The 9,095-nt window shown below is 30.8% G+C and overlaps 1 pseudogene; it reads left to right on the forward strand.

Moving 5' to 3' along the window:
- The first annotated feature begins 4,389 nt into the window (after positions 1-4,389).
- Positions 4,390-8,749, forward strand: LOC115949933 (annotated as a pseudogene).
- Positions 8,750-9,095: the final 346 nt, after the last annotated feature.

The following is a 9,095-nucleotide window of genomic DNA, read 5'->3' on the forward strand; positions in this document are numbered from 1 at the left end:
CTATTCAAACCTCCTAGCTATACCATTGAATAATTAAAAAAAAAAAAAAAAAAAATCAAATTCTAACCCCAGTATCTTACACTTAATCATCAATAGTGTAAGGTATTCTCAAAAAGACCTTTTCACTGTCAGTTTTTTAAGGTCTTTTCCCATCTTCTCGTGTGTGTCTTAAAGTGTGTGAAAATACGTATAATATTGTTTAAAAATTGAAAATATATGTTTAAACACATGTACCAAACGGGCCTATATTCTCAAAAAGAAAAAATAGTGGGTTAATTCCACAATGGAAAAAATGAGTGTGAATTAAAAATGCTTAAAATCTGTGCTGTATATCCAAGAATTAGGCCCTTTTGAATATATACCACTGTCAATTTTTTTAAGACCTCCCCTCTCCTTGTGTGTGTGTTTAAAATACTTAGATTCAAAAAAAAAAAAAAAAATCATCAATAGTGTAAGGTATGAAATTTTAACTCATGGTATTTACTTTATGATGATTGCTTTTTGTTGTAAGTAGTGGTTGAATCACATATTTTTTATTTGACAACATGAAACTTTACTGGTTGAGTTAACTGGAATTTACAAAAATACAATAACTCTAGTATAATAGTTTCTTTAATTGTTTCTCAAAAAAAGAAAAAAAAAAGTTCTTTGATTATATATAAATGTATAAATGTATTGATGATTTTTTTTTTTGGATAATTTAATAGTTACAACGGAGGAAAAGGGATTTGAAACCTGGATGCAAGGGTGGCTCCATATTGAAAGTAGGGTGGTCATAGGTCTGCCTTGACCTGGAAAATAAATAAAAAATTTATAATTTGTCTACTCTTAAAAAAAATTTTGACAACCATAAATTTTTTTAGGCCCAAAAAAATTAAACTATGGTCCCTTTAACAATATATTATGCCCTTTTTTTTTAAAAAAAAGTCTATTAAAATTTTTATTGAACTAAATTTTGAAAGAGACGTAACTTATAACATTGATAATGAAACTACCATGTAATGATTTAAAATATGAAAGAAAATTGTAAAACTTAATGTATTTGTGTATGTGTGTGTTTTTGTCAATATATGATGTTCTTTTTTTAATGAATTTTGTATAGTTTAAGTTTCTTAATGATCACCATTAAAAAAATTTCTAGAGGTGCCATTGCTTGAATGTTTCCATTAGAAACACCAAAAGATATCTATCAATTAAGTTACAAGGTTCATGAAAATTGTATTGAATTTAATTATCCTTAAAAAAGATAATTTTTTTGTGCTTTATTGATCAATGCAATTAAGTATTGAATTTAATTGAAAAAATCCAGTGTACTGTACCAAAAGTATTGTGCTTCAGTTTCACCCTTTATACAAATAACTACAAGGATGACATTTATCTTAACACAGGCAACTTCCAGTAATGTTAGAAAAATTTGCTGCATTGAATCCATTGATCAATTTTTTATTTTATTTATTTATTTGGAGTTTGACTCTAAAGACGGTGTAAGTATAAAAGTCTTCTATTCCACTTTTAGGATATGTTTGGTACACTGAATGTAGATTACATTAGGAATAATAATCTTTATTACTGGGAATAGAAGACATTGTAATGGAATAACTATTACTATTCATAAGTTTGGTTGTTACATATGGAAAGCTTGTAAAAGATGATGTATAAGGAAACTTTATATTTTTGGAAATATATTAATTTTAAAACCTATTATATATACTAAGAAATAACTATTACATCAATTTTAAAGAGGAATAGCTATTCTTCAATTTAAAGAATAATTATTCCAATGTAATAACTAATCCATGTAATAAATATGCAACCAAATAACCGAATTGCTATTACACATGAATAACTATTCCATTACAGAAGCTATTACAGCATACCAAACGTACCCTTAGTGTTTAACATTATACTTACACCAAATACAATGTGCCATGTTTATTTATTTATTTATTTTTATCTTAAACTTTGGTTTCTTTACAAGATAAAAATACTCGGGACAAATTATAAATATTTTTTTTAAAGAAAAAGGACAAATTATAATTGGTGAAACATAAATTGAAATACCTAAAATGGGATAAAACACTTATTTAATTCTAAGACTAGTGGTGGGTTCTAGTTAGATCATATGCTAAAGTCTCTTATCGTAGAATAAGAGATTTGAATTCAAACTCCGTCTACATTAAAAATCAATCAATTAGTATTTTCACATGATAATAAAAGAGCAATTATTATAAGGCAGAGTTAAAAGCCTTGTCACTTAGGGCTGTCCGAGGGAGGTACATTTGACCTGTTCTAATTGGTGACTAAAAAATACCCAAAGTGAGACAAAACCCTCATTTAATTCTGGGACCAGCAGTGACCTTCTGGTTAGATGCAGCTAGCGTTTCTAATACGTTTGATTACATGATTTTTCTTCTTCTTCTTGGTGGGGGCGGGGATTGTAGCACTATATCTGGGATCTACAACCATATGTGCCACATTTGCCCATTTCCAATAATTTTTTACCTATCAAAGCATCCCTTCCTCACTTCATTTTTGTCCATCAAGTTTTTGTAATATAGAGGATACAGCTTATGTTTCCAGCATATTAAGCAGTTAGCAACCCTGCAATGCGTAACTCAAGTTTTATAATAACTAGTAGCAAATCCGCGCGTTGCGCTTGATATTTTTTTAAATAAAATACTATTTTAGTCCCTAGACTTTATAAAGAGTTTTTTTTTTTTTTTTGTATTATTATATTTAATTGTTGATTTGATTGCACTATAAAGTTTTTAATGTCCTCTGTATAGCCATCTCTATTTTATTTCTTACTCCTCTTTACCACCATTTTATTTTCCAAATAACAGTTATTAATTGACATTTGATTTCAGTTCTTTTTTTCTTCCTTCATTTATTCTTTATTACTTTGTATGTTCCCTTGCTAGTTGTAAATTTTATGGTTATTAATAAGAAATAGATATCATGGATGGCTTAAATAGTTATAGATGTAGTTATGTTAGTGGTATGTCAAAGGTTTTTTATTTATTTATTTATTTATTTATTTTTTTTAAATGGGGGATGTGGCTGAATTTAAATGTTAAATAAAATGATATGAGAAAAAAAAAATAAAATAAAATACATAACAATAAACACTAACTTATCCAAATAATTCTGTGTAATATAATAATAGTACATTCTTATATACTATTTTTAATTATTTATAATGCAATATGATAATATATAACAATCAAAGTCATAAAATAAAAATAAAAATAAAAATAAAAAAACTTAAAACACAAAACTAAATCCCATCAACCAAAATAGAGTTCTAAAGAATACAAAACTTTATCAAGCTAAAATAGAGATGCAAGAAAAATAAAAATAAAAATCCACCAAAAAATTGAGGGAGAAAGAGTAGGAAATAACCACCTTTTTGTGAGAGAAAATTATGTAAAGAATGAAAGAGTGAATGACAAATTTATACTAAGAGGATGATAATAAAAAGAAACAAAATAAAGGAAGATAAAAGGAAAGAGGACGAGTGATATCAAGGTAGAATGTTTGGGAAGATGAAAAGGTAAAGAGAAGGAGAAATGTTGGGGAAAGTGTAAATGTTAAAAAAAAATAAGTACAATTTGATGAGCACAATAAAAAATTACATTTTTTATTTTTTAAAACAAAAAGAGAGAGAAAGTACAAATAATTTAATGATAAGGAGTATGTGGTTGAATTTCAATATTGAGTAAAATAGAAGAGAAGAAAAAAAATAAGAAAAATTAAAAGATATAGCAACAAATACTAAATTATTCAAATTATGGTATGTAATGGAATACTATTTTATTTTTATTTACTATCTTTAATTTTTTATAACGTAATCGGATACAATTTAACAATCAAATAGCAAAATAATAATAATAATAACTTAAAACACGAAACTAAATCGTATCAACCTAAATTAGAGTTCTTAAAAATACAAAAATTTATCAATCTAAAGCAGAGATGCAATAAAAAATAAAAATCTACCAAAACATTGAGAGAGAGAGAGAGAGAGAGAGAGAGAACCTTTTTGTGAGAGAAAACTATGTAAAGAATAGAAAAGAGTGACAAATTTATAGTAAGAGAGAAGGGATAAAAAGAAATAAATAAAGGAAGATGAAGGGAAAGATGAATAGCAATATTAAAGTAGAGGGTAGTGGGGAGATGAAAAGGTAAGGGAAGAAGAAAGGTTGAAGAAAGTGTAAATATTTAAAAAATAAGTGAATGTAAAAAAAATTATAGGAAAATTGAAAATAAAAAAGAAATATATATATAGATGTTAAAACCGACATAAATGAATATGTAAAGTCAATAATCTATATATATATATATATGTAAAAAAATAGGAATAAATAATAAATAATAATTATGTGGCTAATGACGTGGTGATGAGGTGGCGCAACAGGAGCTCAGCAGCAATAAATGTCACGCTTTAGCTTTTAGTAATATATAAGTATAGATTGCTCTTGCATTTCTTATATGCCTCAGTTTCTCTCTTGCACATGGATCAAAAAATAAAAAAAGTTTCTCTCTTGCACAACCACAATTGTGTTCTAACACAGACGACACCTTCTCTGCTAACATTACCTACCGCAAAAATCTCAATCTTTTACTCTCTTCGCTGCCTTCCCACGTTGCGGACAATGGCGGCTTTTACAATGCCACCATTGGCCAAGACCTCAACAAAGTTTATGCACAAGCACTTTGTAGAGGAGACCTTGATATGGCCAAATGTTGCAATTGTATAAACACCACAAGTCAAGAAATCACAAAGCAGTGTACTAACCCAAAAGAAGGTTTCAAATGGGGTGCAAACTCTACGTGTATTCTAAGGTACTCAAACAGAAACATTTTTGGCATCATGGAGGTTGCACCTTCTCAGTGGGAGCCTAGTCTCAAAAACATATCATCAACAGACTCGGAACAATTTAATCAAACTGATTCAAACACTAAATAATTTGCTGGAGAGCCTTGTCACAAAGGCTTCTTTGGGTTCCTCTATTTTAAAGTTTGCAGTTGGAAACACAAACTTCAATAGCTCAACAAACGTGTATGGACTTGTGCAGTGCACCCCAGATATATCCCAAAAGGATTGCAGAAGTTGCTTACATTACGCAGTAGGAGACATTTCAAGATGTTGTGGTGGGAAGGAAGGTGGCAAAGTTCTTAGACTCAGCTGTATTGTTTGGTTTGAGTTGTATTAGTTTTATAATACAACTTTGGCCAATTCTCCTTCACTGCCTCCAATAGAATCAATACAAACCATCCCTCCAGCTCCAGCTCCAACTCCAACTCCAGCTCCAAGTCCAACCTTGGATAATTCTTCTCCCACAAAAACAAGCAAAGGTGTGTCTATATTTATCAAGCTCGTAAGTAGTCGTGTAAGATTTTACTAGATAATATCAAGATAGTAGTGTACCCTAATTGGCAATCTTTAGGCAATAATATTAGTTTCTTGACATCTGTTGTCAAAAAAAGGGAAAAAAGCATAGAGAAAAAAAGGCCCCTCATTATTGTAATTAGAAAAATAACTATTTCTACATATAGTGCATCAGATAATTGGAAAATTTGGACCACTCAATCAAAAGCCACTCATGATTGAGCTATAAAACAAGAAGTTTGATGTTTTGACCAGATATGTTTAATGTATAAGTGGGACATGTATTATTAAAAGTTTGATGAACATCTTTAGATTTAGCTGTGCCTCAAAAACGTATCATACAAAGCCCTTTATATTTATAAGAAAAAATAGTAAGATATTACAAGTAAATATCTGTTTACTATATATAAAGGTAATTAATATTCTGTGGGGTATGCATCTTTTCTGATTATTATAGACAATGATGTAAACAGAGGAGTGAGGAAGAATTGGTTTTGTTTCTTTGATTATTATAATGAAGTGAAAATGCTAAAGTTACTATCAATCTAACAATAAAATAGAAAAAGACTGGGACAGTACCTTTGTATTTGAAATTAATTATATTGCAGATCAATTGAGAATTTGCACATTCAAATAGATTTTAATTTCACCCCACTTTTGGCTTGCAGAGAAGAGTAGGACATCCCGGCTTATTATTTTTATTGCTGTTCCAAGTACTGTCAGCTTAATGACAGTAGTCGCACTCACTTGGGCCATCCTGCAGAGGAGGAAGTCAAAGCAAAATGTTGATAGTAAGTTATATGTGTTCCACCATTTACTAGTTAGAGTTGAACAAGTTAAAAGTTGACAAGGTGCAACTTAGAAGAAAGAATAGCTTTTATCTAGAAGTCAGTATGCAGTTTGCTTGGAGATCTTAAGAGCAATTGAATGGCAACTTTATGGATATCATGGAATACATGGACCATATATTTGCAAAACGAATAATTCCTAAGAATCCAAAAAATTGAGAACTGCTTTAAGAGTAAAAATAGAATAAATAAAAAAGGGAAAATAAAATTAATGTATCACCCCATGTGAAATCTTTTAATGGTTAATTTTGCAAAAAAGGATTCAGGGAATTTTGTTTATAACCTAATTTTTCCTTTTTATCAGGTAATGTAGTGGAGAAGCATGCGTAATGAAACAAATTATTTATCCCATTTTTTTGTATTGAACAAAAAAACTTGGTTCCTTGATGAATCGTGTATAGTTTGAAATATTCTGGACGACCCTAAATCTCAATAATATAAACAGGTAGAGATTCTAGGATAATTTTTTATGAATATTTATGCTGCACAATTTGAAAAATTATAACAAATGATCTGTCATGAAGTTGCTGCCTAGATAATTGAAAAGCTCTGATTCAATTAACTAGTTACTTTTATCAAGATGCTGATGCTATCAAAACACTGGAAACCTTGCAATTCAACTTCAGCACAATAAGATCAGCAACAAACAACTTTTCTGAGGCCAACAAGCTTGGAGAGGGTGGATTTGGTTCAGTGTACAAGGTGGTACAAACATTCCCTTGGTAACATTACAAATGTATGTGGAATTTGAATGTCAAGGGAAATGAGTTTGCCCCTGATGTCCAATTCCCATTAAACTCTATTAAATTCGAAATGAGTTATTATTATTTTTTTCAAAATAATAATTATAATAGGTCAATTTCAATTTTTATCCCTAAAATTTGGGGCATGCATGATTTTGGTTCCTCAATTTTCAAGTGCTCTATTTAGTTCTTCAACTTTTCAACCAAATTTTGGGCATCCAGTCAACTAACTGTTAGCCAAATCAACAAAATTGGATAATAAGTTCACAGCAGGACTAAATTTCAAAAGTATAAATGATTAAAATATATCACTTCAAAACTGAGCGATCAAAATCACGAAAGTCCCAAATTTGAAGGATGAAAAATGTATTTTATTACATTCAGCATGAAGAGCTTATCTTTATTTACTCGTACATTACCAGGCTACACTTCCAAATGGACAAGAATTTGCTGTGAAGAGATTATCTGGCAATTCTAAGCAAGCTGAAGTGGAATTCAAGAATGAGATGCTGTTAGTGGCTAAGCTCCAACATAGGTGTCTAGTTAACTTTAAAGGTTTTCTCTGGGAAGGAAGGAAAAGAATCCTTATTTATGAGCTACTAGGCAATGGAAGACTGGATCGATATATATTTGGTATGATACGAAAAAAAAATGTTATATTTAGTATGGCTTTCATTTGTTGCAAAAATGCATCAATATTGCTCAGTAGTATCTCCTTGTAATACCACAACTTGGAACTGATCATATGAATATGTAGATCCCATCAAGCATGCCCAGCTGAAGTGGGAAACGTGTTACAATAACATTTGTGGCATTGCCCGGGGAATTCTTTATTTTCATGAAGATTCTCGCCTAAAGTTTATTCATCGAGATCTCAAACCAAGTAATGTCTTGTTAGATGAATCCTAAAATTTCAGATTTTGGCCTGGCAAAGTTAGTTGTTGCAGGTCAGAGTCACAAGACCTACACGTGTGCAGGGACCTTGTAAGCACCAAGCTCACCCTAACACTTATTTTTTGTTGCTGATTTTCAAGTGTCTGGTACTCCTAGTCCTAGAAAGGACTTTACCTCAGGAAGTTGAGCATTGAAGAGCTTAAATAGTTATGCTAAATGCTCCATAACTAGCAAATTAGTTGAGATTGTTCTAACTAATGATTTTGAAATAGTGGATATATGGCTCCAAAATATATATCACATGGGCACTACTCTGTTAAGTTAGATGTATTTAGTTTTGGTATCATAGTTCTAGAGATTGTGAGTGGGAAAAAGAAGAGTTGGTTTTGCAATTCAGATGATGTGGAGCTCCTTCTAAGCTTTGTAAGTGTGCCTATTATATTTCATCAAGCTGCATAAGTTTGACTTTATTTATAGGGATGCCACTTTTTCTAAGGTGTATGGTTTTTTAATATCATGAATTATGTACTTCGTGTAGGCATGGAAGAATTGGATAGAAGGGACAGCTTCTAATCTGATAGACCAGATTCTTGGAAACTGTTCAAGAAATGAAATAATGAGATGCATTCATATTGGGCTATTATGTGTTCAAGAAAATGTAGCAGCCAGACCGACCAACTATGGCTTCAGTAGTTCAGATGCTCAATAGCCACTCCTCAAGCCTCCCAACACCTGCACAGCCTGCATTTCTTATCTGTAGTGAGTCTAGTGACATAGAGCAAGACCTGCCTTTGCTGGAGTTTGATTCAGGGGCTTCTGAGTCTGAGCAATACAGGGATAGAGATAAGACACTGAACTTTTCGGTGCACTGATACTTCTTAAGTTATTTGTATCCTAAATAATAGACAAGAAAAGTATTAAGTGCTACAAAAAGGAAGTATATTGTTGAAAATTAGTAAAATTAATTTGAATACAAAATTCTATGGAAATCTTATTGTTGTTTGATTTCATATGAGGGAATTTTTAGATATGGTTTGAGCTGAAATGGGGAAGGTCAGACTTTTGAAGTGGGGTATATGTGCTGATGCTAGCTGTGGAATCTGCAGGAATAGAATTGAGGATAGTGATAATCTTTTCTTTGAATGCCCTCTTTCTATACGGGTGTGGAAAACTATTACGGGTTGGTGCTTTATCAGAAATCCTAAATTTCATTGGCAA

The sequence above is a fragment of the Quercus lobata genome, chromosome 6, assembly GCF_001633185.2.
Source record: "Quercus lobata isolate SW786 chromosome 6, ValleyOak3.0 Primary Assembly, whole genome shotgun sequence".
NCBI lineage: Eukaryota > Viridiplantae > Streptophyta > Magnoliopsida > Fagales > Fagaceae > Quercus > Quercus lobata.